The sequence below is a fragment of the Erinaceus europaeus genome, chromosome X (genome assembly GCF_950295315.1).
Source record: "Erinaceus europaeus chromosome X, mEriEur2.1, whole genome shotgun sequence".
Taxonomy (NCBI): Eukaryota; Metazoa; Chordata; class Mammalia; order Eulipotyphla; family Erinaceidae; genus Erinaceus; species Erinaceus europaeus.
In genome coordinates, this window is record NC_080185.1 from 116,075,390 (window position 1) to 116,088,268 (window position 12,879).

Sequence of the window (12,879 nt, forward strand, 5' to 3'; positions counted from 1 at the left end):
CTGAAATTGTTCTTTTAGCCTGGCTATAGATTCAGCAGAGGAAAGCACCAAACTCAGGGTTTCAATTCAAAATAAGAAAGATGTTAACAAAACCAGTTATATGTGGCAGTTTTGTTGCTGACTGAAGTCCTATTCTGAGTAAAATCATCTTAACAAACACACACACACACACACACACACACACACCTATACCTTATAAGCCAAAAGAACCCAAGAACCATCAGCCATCTTACTACACACTAACAAGGTAAAGAGGAAATCCACATCTCTGAAAATATTTTCAGATTACCACCATTTGTATCTACTATTGATAATAACGCAAAATGTAATAGCAAAAATAAATTCAAATTTGCCTCTTTCACTTACTATTAATTTTTTAAAATACTTATTGAACACCTGCTCAACATGTGGATATATGTCATAAATGATTTAATATTTCTAAGCCAATGTTTCTTCATCTATAAAATGGGGTAATTCCAACTTTTCAAGGTAAGATTGGGCATAAGATAATGTAGGGAAGCACTCCATAAATACTGTTAGTAATATAAATGATAAATTAGTTCTGCCTCTAAAAATGCCCAGCAGAATGCAAAATTTTCCTTAAAGAACAACCTAATATTTATCATGTATGTACTAGGCATCTTTCTTTCTTTCTTTCTTTCTTTCTTTTTTTTTTTGCCTCCAGGGTTATCACTGGGGCTTGGTGCCTGCACTAGGAATCCACTGCTCCTGGAAGCTATTTTTTTCCTTTTGTTGTATATTGTTGTTGCTGTATTGTTATTATTGTTGTTGTTGTTGTTGCTGCTGTCTTTGTTGGATAGGACAGAGAGAAATCGAGAGAGGAAGGGGAGACAAAGAGGTGGGGAGAAAGATAAGACACCTGCAGACCAGCTTCACTGTTTGTGAAATGACACCCCTGCAGGTGGGGTGCCAGGGGCTCAAACTGGGATATTTGCATCAAGTCATTGTGCTCCGCACCATGTGCGCTTAACCCGCTGTGCTACCACTCAACCCCTACTAGGCATCATTTTAATACCTCAAAAATCCTGTAAAGAAGGTATCATGACTCCCACTATATAAAAATGAGAAAATGTGGCAAATCACTTAAATTCTCTTGATAAAAATCAAACATCTAGGAAGAAGTGGAGCCATCTAATTTCAAAGCAGTCTACAATATCCTATGGTGCTAATTTTTTAAGGTTCTAAAATTTTTTTGTCTAAAAAATTAAATCTCAAGATCATTATATACTAACTTGAATTGTACCCTTCATCCATGAAAGTGTAAATATAATCTAGTAGGGGAAAGAACTGCTGTCCAACGTAATTCCATCGCTGAACAACTCTGTAATTTCTGTTGAGCTGCTTACCTCTCTATACCTTAAAAGACTGTTAGCAACAGTTCCTTATTACACTTTCAATAACTATTAATAATTATAGATATGAAGTGAAAGATGCTTGATTTGGTCATGAAGGAAAACAGACTGCAATTCAAAATTACCCCCTCAAAAAAGAATCTGACTTCAAGTATGCAAAAATTCTAACTAAAAATACAGTTCAATTCTAGCTATTATATTCCCAGTATAAAAAAGGCTCCTGGAAATGTATAGTACTTGGCAATACCACAGCTCTAGTCACTCCATATAGAACAAATATTTCTGTGTGTGGCAATTCAACATCAAGCTGAATGTCTCTGGCCTGAAAACTGGAAGGTAAAGGAGCAGCCTTTAGGTAAGAAAACTGCAATTGATTGAATGCAATGCCACTGCAAACAGAGACTACCACAAAATGCACTCTGACACAAATATGGAAGAGTTTGGGAAGGAGAACCTAGCTTCACCACTCATGTTGGCTTTACAGTACACTGAACTTGTTCTTCACATAGTCTCTGGCAGCCTGGGAAGAAAACTAGTAATTGAACTACAGGTGTGTTTTGAACACCATTAGTAGAAACTCAGTAACACTTTTTCCTTTGTATGTTTTAAATAGCTCAGTGGCTTATTTTAAAAGCCAAAATATAAACGAATTACACCAAATTTATGTGTGAATTTTCTGCCAAGGCAGGAAAAAATAATCTTAAGTACCTAGATCTATCAAGCATTTTGAAAATAATATGAATGGCTGAAAGAAAAATGTATGAAATTAACTCCCATACAGACATTAAAAAAGCATACCAAAATTATAACAGAAACTTAATTGTTCATCATAATTACTTAGGGCCAGAATTTAAAATATTTCCATTAACAAACTACATTGTAAGTCCAACAACACAATAGAAAATAAATTATTCACAATTGTTGTATGCAGTGTTCAGGAATGAATACAGGACCATATAAGTAAGTGTGAGGTACTACTGAGCCACTTTCCTGCCTCAATTTTTACTCTAGATATTTTAGAGAGAAAAAGGGAGAAAGAAACCGCCTCACTACGTCACCATACATAGAGTTCCTAGGTACTGTTCATGGCGTTCTCATGTGGTGCTGGTTATGGTGTGCAAAATCTTACTTTATGGTAAGGCATGTGATTCACCTATCAACCCATCTCTCAGGTCCCTATTTCATCACCTTTGGCAAAGAAGTTTAAGTAAGTAAAATCTAAGATCTAAATCATCTCTTCATTGATTTGCTGTCGGTATTACTTGAGAAAACAAGTCATAAGCCCATTTTAAAAACAGCAGACAACGGGGTAGATAGCATAATGATTATGCAAAGACTCTGATGCCAGAGGCTCCAAAATCCCAGATTCAAGCCCACCACTACCACAAACCAGAGCCGAACAGTGCTCTGGTAAAAATAAATAAATGAATAAATAAGCATTATTTAAAAAATAAATAAATAGTTGAAACAAAATTAAAATTTCACATAATAACAACTAAAAAATGTACTGGGCAACACTTTAAAAGGCAAGTAATTGGGTAGTTTCTAGTTATCATCTTTCTTGAACACTATACATTCAATCTATCTAATAAGACTAAACTTCAAGAACATTAATGCCAAGTATCAAACGTGCCACAGTTTATATTAGTTATATAAAAGGGCAAACTATAATACATTAATGTCATTGAGAACACTGGTTTATTTAATAAATCTTGATTTTCAAAAAATTTATGTTGTGACAAAACAGATGAACACAGAAAACTAAATCAACAGTTAATATACTTTAGTAAAATTTTAAATCAACAAATTTATGCAAATACCTCCAGCCCTTTCTCCCCTAAAATTGAAAAAGTAAGATTAAGATAATAAAAACTTCTATTACAATTAGCAATTGAACAAGAAATTAAAGACATCTTTGAAATTTAAAATTCCTATCATATTCAGTAGATATTTAAAATTCAAATCGGGGCACAATTGCAATCTATTGTTTTGTAATACTAGCTAGAACATCTAAGCCTGTTAGTTTATTAAAAGTTAACAAATTTGGGAGCTACTCTCTGCCCTAATCCAGCTTTCTAGGTATATTCTCAACTATGACACGATCTTCCCAGACAATACTGTTAGTCCACCTCCATGTTAACTATCAATATCAAGCCCAAGCAAAAATTATTAAAAGCCATGGGCCCCTAGGAACATACCTAAAATAGACTTTCTAGCTTCTTTCCACCCTAGAAATCCCTATTCTCACCTGCTCTATTTCTACTTTCTTGTTCCTGTTTATTAAATATTTTATCCTACTTTCTATCTTATTGCCTATCAGACACCTAGTTCCAGATGCTACTATGATTCAATCCTGAACTTACCTGGATAGATGACTTCACTAATGTGTCCCAGAACCTCACTTCTCCAGAGCCCTACCCCACTAGGGAAAGAAAGAGGCTGAGAGTATGGATCTACCCTTCAGTGCTGGTGTCCAGCAGAGAAACAATTACAGGAGCCAGAACTACTACCTGCTTCACCCCAAAAAAAATTTTGATCCATACTCCCAGAGTGGGAGAAATGCTAGGAGAAGATGATTAGAGGGATCTGAAACCCAATTCCATCTGGACCCTGAGAGAGAAGAGGAAAAAAGGAAAGGCATTCAGAAAAATAGTAGGTGTGACTTACAAAGGAAGAGAAGGCAGGATTATAGAAAAAATGGGCAAAAAGGTAGGTAGGCAGGCAGGCAGGCAGGCAGGCAGGCAGATATAGAAATAATAGTCAGCCCATATCTGTTACCTTGGGAGAACCATTGCAGTTTCCAATGGAGGGAATGGGGACACAGAACTCTGATGGTGGGAGCGGTATGAAATTGTAAAACCTGTTAAGTTGTAATTTTGTAAATCACTAATAAAAATTAATAAATTAAAATTTAAAAAATTAATTACTTAAAAAAGAGTTAATAGGAAGGTACCTTAAAAGTTCACTATTTTAAGTCATATCTGTATATAGGCAAAAGATGGATGTCCTACTAGAAAAAATTCTATATCTTGCCTATCAATTATTATCTAGTAGGATGTATTCACAAAAATCCAACATGATGAGGTGTCTATGTTCAACAGGATATACTTTAGAATATCAGTAATTCTATGCTTGGATTCTTAACAAATGCCCTTCAAAAAGTAGTCCAAATTCATGCTTAGATTTTAAAATTTGTTTTAAAGCCATTTAAAAAATATTTTTATTTATTACTGTATAGAGACAGACAGAAATTGAGAGGGGAGGGGGACAAAAAGGGAGAGAGACAGAGAGACACTTGCAGCCCTATTTCACCACTCATGTATCTTTCCCTTTTTAGGTGGGGACTAGGGAGGAACTTGAACCCCGATGCTTGCACACTGAAATGTGAGTGCTTAACCAGGTGCGCCATCACCTGGCCCCAAATTAAAAATCATTATCCACAATCAAAGAGAGATGATATTTAAAAATTTTTGACTTAAGATGCATGTATAAATATCTTAATTTTATTCTTGTCAATAAAATGAAAATTCAGTATTAAATATAATAAGAAAAACAATTGTTTTCCTTAAGTGAAAGGGCTATTTACCTACCTATTTTATCCAAATTAAGAAATAAAGGGTATTTATTCCTACTACAGAAAAATACAGTTTAATTTATTATATGGACTATTCTTTACTCCTATAAAAGTATAAACTTAATGTATTTTGCCAGTTTCACTCTATCATGTGTTTCAAAACAGAGTTCTTTCCAAAAACATCAAAATGAAGAAATGATCAAGAAAATTTGTATGAAAAAAAATAAATGCTTAAATGTTATATTTTAATTTCTTAGTTAATGTTCAACTATCACATTAGTCTAGTGACATCAGCTTACTAATAATATAGCACAAGCACAGGGATATTATAAATTCGTTGAAATCATTAATATGTCCTAACAAAATTAATCTAAACCATTATTTAGGTCATTGGATGAGTTATAGCAACTCAACTATGAAAAATGGCTAAGGCAACCACACTTCCACTATATTCTGACACAAAACACACAACTTGGCAGTGAACTATCCATTAGAGCATTATAAGCAATTTTATATACATCACCATTTAGGACAATAGATTTACTGATAGACCAGTAATCTGTGACTAAATTAATTTATTCCTCCACTCAACAAATATTTCCTGCCTACTTTTCATTAGATACTTTCCTACACTGCTATGCAAAAAGATAGGATCCTGCCCTCATCAAATAACCATATAAATTAATGTAAAAATAAAACTGGCAAATGGGATAAAGACACGCATGATTCTAAGAGATTTCATAGCTAACGATTTTTATGTAATTTGGGGAAGGCTTCTTTTATGATGTGGAGTAGAGAGGGTTCTGAAATCTGAAAGATCAGTAGGACTTAACTGAACAAAGAAGCAAGAAAGAGCACAGCCAGTGCAAAGACCCAGTGGTGGGCAAACAGTACTGTCACCAGGTCAGTGTAGTTCCTGCTAGGAATGTGGCTTACCTCAGTGGCACTAGGGGAACTCAGTGGGATTATAGGCCATATTAAGGACTTTATCCTAAGAAAAAAGAAAGGTAACAGATCATTACATTTTTATAAACTGATGGGGCCAAAAGTGACAGGATAGGATCAGATAAGAATCACTCAAAAGAAAGTCATCCAAGCAGCCAGGGAGGGAGATGGCTCAAAAGATAGAACTAAAAACTAGGTAACTTGGCATGACTGAGGTTTGGTCCTTGGCACTACATATACAAGAGCAGAATAGTACTCTGTTCAATCTGTTGTTCTCTCACTCACAAAATAATAATAAAAAATCTTAATAAAAGAATTTCATCCTAAGTATAGGTTTATAAATCAAACAAAATTAAATTACATAATACCAGGACATCAAATGAAAAGAGCGTATTGCATCTCTTGAAATAATAAGAGAAAAAGAGGAAGCCGAATACATTAATTTTAATTTTTCTAAATCTAACTACCAATGCTCAAATTTATTCAATGGCATATCCATAAATTTCAGAGTGGAGTGCATTTGTTAAGCCTAAAATTTCTAAGGTTCTGGTCTCATCATTATATTCACACCAACTTTTCTTTCTAGTCCATGAATTTAACATATATATGTAATTTTAAAAAAAAGGTTTTTAACTAGCCAGCAAAAAATAAAAGTCTGTGAACTCTTTGGATTAATTGATTCCCACAAGCACAGAAAGGTATGTAACATTTTGGAAAGTAGAGTCCTAGACTATGCATGCAATTTTTGAATTTACAAACTGAATGAGACAGCATTGAAGTCTCCTTTGTTGTTCTTTGGTCAGACACCAAACTATGATGTGATTAAACCAAAATAAACTTTGGGTACCTTCCTTTCCCTTTTTAAATTAATACAGACTATCTATCCTTATTGTATTCTTTGAAACCAGTCCTTTGAATTTTTGGGTGCATGGGTACTGTAGAGAAGTTGCAAGGAAAACTCAGTCATTGGGTGGGGGTAGATAGCATATTGGTTATGCAAAGAAGCTCTCATGCCTGAGGCTCCAAGTTCCCAGTTAAATCCTCTGTATTACCACCATAAACCAAAACTGAGCAATCCTTGATATATATATATATATATATATATGCTTTTCATTTCCCTTTCTGTTCTTCTTTCTCAGCTTCTGTTTATGAGTGGGATCATCCCACACTTATCTTTCTCTTTCTGACTTATCTCACTTAACATAATCCCTTCTAGCTCCATCCAAGATGGGTCAGAGAAGGTGGGTTCATTATTCTTAATAGCTGAGTAGTATTTCACTGTATACCACAACTTTCTCAACCATTCATCTGTTGTTGGACACTCTGGGTTGTTTCCAGGTTTTGGCTATTACAAATTGTGCTGCTATGAACATAGGTGTACATGTATCTTTTTGAATGGATGTGCTTGACTCCGTAGGATATATCCCTAGGAGAGGAATTACAGGGTCATAAAGAAGGTATATTTCTAGCCTTGTCAGGGTTCTCCAGACTGCTCTCCACAGGGGTTGCACCAGTTTACATTGCTACCAGCAGCACAGGAGGGATCCTTTGTCCCCACAACCTCTCCAGCATTTGTTGTTGCTGTCATTTCTGATGTATGCCATTCTCACATGGGTGAGGTGATATCTCATTGTTGTCTTTATTTGCATCTCTCTGACAATCAGTGACTTGGAGCAATTTCTCATATATCTGTTGGCCTTTTGTATCTCTTCTGTAGTGAATATTATGTTCATATCCTCTCCCCACTTTTGCATTGGGTGAGCTCTTTATATATTTATCATTACTAAATCAATAAAAAGTCAAATACAAAAAAGAAAGAAAACTAAGTTATTAATAACAAATTAAGTCCTAATCTGATATCACTGTTATAAATCAAAATAATACTTGATTATCACTTTAAGAACACTATCAACATTTAAAAGTCTATCTTTATTCTTCATATAATAATTTGGATCAATAAAATGCTAAATATCCAACAACATATTCTTAATGATGTAATTAATCTTCAAAAATAACTCATTTAAACATTATTTCCAAATTATTCCTGAGAAACAGATTTGAAACAGCTGTACCAATTCAATACACATTCTTTGTGGGCTTATTTTTGGCAGTCAAAGTTTTATAATGTGGTATTTATTTAAACTCAGGACATGATGAGAGTTTTATTGTCTTTGTGAAATGCAGATTTGTTCTGATACTTTTGTACCACCTACTCACAACTCCCCCCTCACTTTCCCCTCTACTGCCCTCTCTCTCCTTCAACCAGACAAACCTAGACATGATCACTCTGTCTAGTTACCTCATCTCAACTCAAGTCCCTTATTCCTCTACATTTAAATCACATCCTTCTGGGTCAGCAAAATAGTTCTCTTGGATACTGTGCTGTTTTGCTGTGTATGTGTGATCCAGGTTTAAGTCTAGGCACTACCAGATTGGAGGAAGCTTCAATACTGCATATTCTCTCTCTCTCTCTCTCTCTCTAAAAGTGATCTCGGGAGTCGGGCTGTAGCGCAGCGGGTTAAGCGCAGGTGGCGCAAAGCACAAGGACCGGCATAAGGATCCCAGTTCAAACCCCGGCTCCCCACCTGCAGGGGAGTCGCTTCACAGGCGGTGAAGCAGGTCTGCAGGTGTCTATCTTTCTCTCCTCCTCTCTGTCTTCCCCTCCTCTCTCCATTTCTCTCTGTCCTATCCAACAACGACAACAACAATAACTACAACAATAAAACAACAAGGGCAACAAAAGGGAATAAATAAAGTAAATATTTAAAAAAAATAAAATAAAATAAAAGTGATCTCAACTGTGGTGAAGCTCTAGTGATGAGGAAGGAAGGAAGGAACGAAGGAAGGAAGGAAGGAGGAGTGGGAAGGGGAGTGAGACAACCCTCCTGGAATATACCTTAATTAAATAAACTACTTGAACAATTGTTAAAGCCTCATCTTTCTCATGTAATCCCTACTTACTAAAATCATTATCTTCTATTCTCATTTGTACTTGTATGCATAATGAAAAATTGAAGAATATTTGCCAGATATACTAACTGGCCCCTCTCTTGCCATAGGTTTGTTAATGTCAGTATCACACTTTACAGTGTCAAATTTGCCCAAAATGGAAATAATTTAAAACAATACAATAAGTCATCTATCAAGCAGAAATACTGACTAAATAATAACTAAGGGCCAAAATACATCTAATATTCTCTTTTTCTTCATCTGCACTGTTTTTTCCCCTTAAGGATAAAATGTTAATGATGTTATAAATAAAATTTTGTTTCTTGTAAACCTAAATTCTGCATATCAAAAACATAAATTTCTTACTTTTTGTAAAATGGTAGAATTGTTTCAAAACAAAGAATCAAATCCAAAGTAGATGATTATTGATGACTGTGTCAGTGACTACATAGACAACTTGCAATTAAGAACAAAACTAATTTTCAAAAGGATCAATTCAATCATTTAAGTTAAAACATTTTTCTTGTGGCATCTATCTTTCAAATTCCTATCAGGAAATCATTTCTAACTTCTGAAGGCAGTGTAACTCAAAATTTTGATGTTTTACTTCATCTAATTAGGATACATTTCAACCTCAGCTCTGGGTCCTATGTGGGGATTACTAAAGAGCACTTGTCAAAACTCTGCCTATCTGATGCATTCTTCTTTCAAGGACTGAACTTTTATACTAAGTAGGCCTTATTTCATCACTGCAATTTCCTCTTTTGTAGGGCTGTATTATGGTTACATTATACAATAATGGTTCACCTTTGATTTTTATGTTAAAGGTAATGTATTTTACTTTATATTATCAAGATGGTTGAGTCTTCAGGATAGAGACTGGAAGTCAGAAAGTATTCAAGGAAAACAGTCAATACTAAACAGGAAAGAGGAGAGCAGTTAATTGTGGGACAGTTTTATTAAAGACTATATTAAACTTTTATTATTTTAGGGATAATAATACAAGAGTAGGTGAAACTAAGTCAAAGAGATCAAGCCAAGTGGGGGCTGCTGGTTAACTCTGAAAAGAATAATAGTTTTATTTGATCTAGAAAGGGATTTAAGATCCATGAGAAAAAGTCAAGGAGGGAGTTGGTTCCAGAAGGAAATGTTGCTAGTCTTGTGGACTAAGAGTAATTGAACTAAGAGTTTTGACAATGGAAAGGGTGTGGGGAAAAAAAAAAACCTTGAACGACTGGGTAAGACTTAGGTAAGTCAAATTAATAATAAAATTAATAATAGGGTCTAAAGTTTCAGAGGCTCCTGCTGCTTCTATGGGCAAAATAAAGTTGCTTCATACAACTGATTATCATAAAATTATCTTCAGACTTGACAAGGGAAGAAATAGACGCTGGGAAATAATGCAATTTAGTATAACAGAATAGGCAAAAATTAGAAACCATTACTCGCCTACTTTTCCACACATAACTTCTTCCAATAAATACTTAGTGTTTATTTACTCTAAGAAGGTTTTGATTTTAAAATCTTGCTAAAACTACAAGAGGAGGAAAATATTGTTTCCAACTGAAAAAGGTTGGCTAATACTAAAGAAGCATTTTATTTTCTCAGAAAATTTCTATAGAATTAACTGTTAATTTAACTTTAAAGGTTTAGAAGATATTTCCAAATCCCAAAGGAATGATGTGAAATACAACTACTTACTTTACTGATTCATCAGTTCATATATCTACTGAACTAACACTGACAGTGTCACATCAAATTTGTATTGTCAGAGAAAAATTCAGTGAGTACTGGATTTTAGAACAAAATTACTATTTTGTGAACAAAATAGTACCAGTTTTCCATTACACCTTTACTAAGAAATTAACACACAATCGTATTTGTGTTCTCTCAAATACATTTCAATAAAAAGTAAGATCGAAGTGAATTACAGTGAACAAATGGTTCTTCATAACTTTTAATATATGCTTCCAAAGTTCAAACTATCTATTTAGTCCAGTTTCTTCTCTCGTGTTCTTCTCTGCTAAGTTTCTATACCACTTGTATAAATTTTCTGGGGAAAAAATATGGCTATGATATTTCTATATACTTCATGGCTCCTTTTCTGTTTAGTGAAGAGAAAAATAACCTAGAATTAACATAAAGCATGTACCTTACTAACAGTTAAAATTGTTTATGACTGACTAGATGAAAACATACTACATGTAATGATGAAATGAATGATGAAACTGTCAGATTAGGAACATGCTTTAAAGTCCCCAAATGTCCAAATGTCCTGTTCATTGTTTAGTACTCTCTTTATAACATTATAAATCATGCAACATTAAATGAGGTTTAGCCATTTCTAAACCACAGTTTAAATTGGTTGATTTGTAAACACTACTACATCTGAAGGAAAAAAAATTTAAAAGGTATGTTTTAATCTTTTATTTTTATTAGGGGGATTAATGATTTACAGTAGATTTTTGTAAAATTTATTTGGGGAAAGGCAGAAAGAGGAAAAATTAAAGTAACTGAGTTACAAGGTGAGGAAATGCTTGTTTCATACATCTATTTTGTGTATTTTATTTTCTGGTAATACCCCAGATAAAATGTAAATGACAATCACAGAAATTTGAACAGTACCCAGTGTAGAGCTTGAAAGGAACATCTAGTGACATCAGTTATTCTCTTTCAGTCTGGTGTGCACAAAGATACATAAATTCAAATAGCCCTAAATGTATCCCCAACAGGTATGAAACTAAGTTGCTCAACTTAAATATAGAACAATCATTTAAAATCACAGCTAATGATCCCAGCCCAAGTTCAAAGAGAATGCATTTTAGAGATTTTTAAAGGATCAGTGAACTGGAGAAACTAATCATGCATGCCAGAATATGTGCTTCACATGTTCTACTTGCTTCAGTGGAGCAAAACCACAGACAGAAGCAACTGCAAGAGTCTAACTGGGTGGGTGGGAGATGAAGATGTAGTATGCAGCACTCACTACAAGCATCATGGGAATTTGTGAGGGTGTCACTGAAGGTAACCAGACTCCATGGAGTCAGGAGAGACATTCTCTGAGCATTTCATAAAGGACTCAAACTAAAGTAACCTTTTAGGCAAATCCAACGACAGGGGGTTTAATTAAGCATTCTTGCTTCTTGTACCCATCCTTGTTCTTTGAGAAACAAAAAAGACAAAGATGTTTGTATCTGACAATCCAAGGGGGGAAATTGGTGGGAATCTAGGAAAGGAAAATTTCACTAGCAAGTATGAAAAAAGACAAAGGTGAGCTACTGCAGAACTGTCTTAGTCATGGCACTCATGGTACCTTAGCACAATGCACCACACACAGGGGGCAGCCGATGAATAATGAATTCTATTTAATTCGGTTCACTCTCATTTGTACAGTGCTTAGCAGTTACAAAGCACTTTCCACATATTAGAAAAGTGAAGGAAAGGCAAAATAACGGGGAAAGTCAGAGGATAAAAGGAAAGTAAATGGATAAAGCAAAACCCTCCAGACAAAGCAATAGGCAGAAACGGTTCAGAGAATGTTGAAAATTGTGACTTTGTCTCTGTCTTTATCACTCCACGATTCGTTCTAAAGTGCTGTACCTGGAGTTTAAAAAGTCTGACTGCTAAGCAAGCCCTAAGAAGGGGCTCCCTCATCTTCGGAATGGACATTTTCACAAATGATAAGCCTTTGGTCCCTCATTGATCTGCCTAGAGTTAGTGCTTATGTACAACCACGGAGAAAAGCGTGAAGATCTCCCAAGTGGTATCAGGAATTCTTTATTTCACCCCTTCCATCCCCTGGCAGTATCCCCCCAAATGTTAGGAATCTTGGGCTGGGAGGGGAGGCAGTGATCTTGAAGAAGGGGGCCCTCTATAGGACCCTTAAGTCTGACAACAGAGGGAGATAGTGAGGCAGTGGCAAACGCTAGAAGAAGAAGTGAGGCAGGAAAGGGACTCAAGAGAAAGCCCACATTCCATTCGCGCAAGAAGGCTAGTGTATCTAACTATGATTGTTATAAACTGCAAGGGTAATAAACA

General features: G+C 35.0%; 1 protein-coding gene across 6 annotated transcripts in view; it reads right to left on the bottom strand.

Moving 5' to 3' along the window:
- The window catches only part of CNKSR2 (connector enhancer of kinase suppressor of Ras 2), a 299,057-nt gene that overhangs the window by 285,285 nt on the left and 893 nt on the right, over positions 1-12,879 (bottom strand). The gene's annotated exons all lie outside the window — the stretch shown is intronic.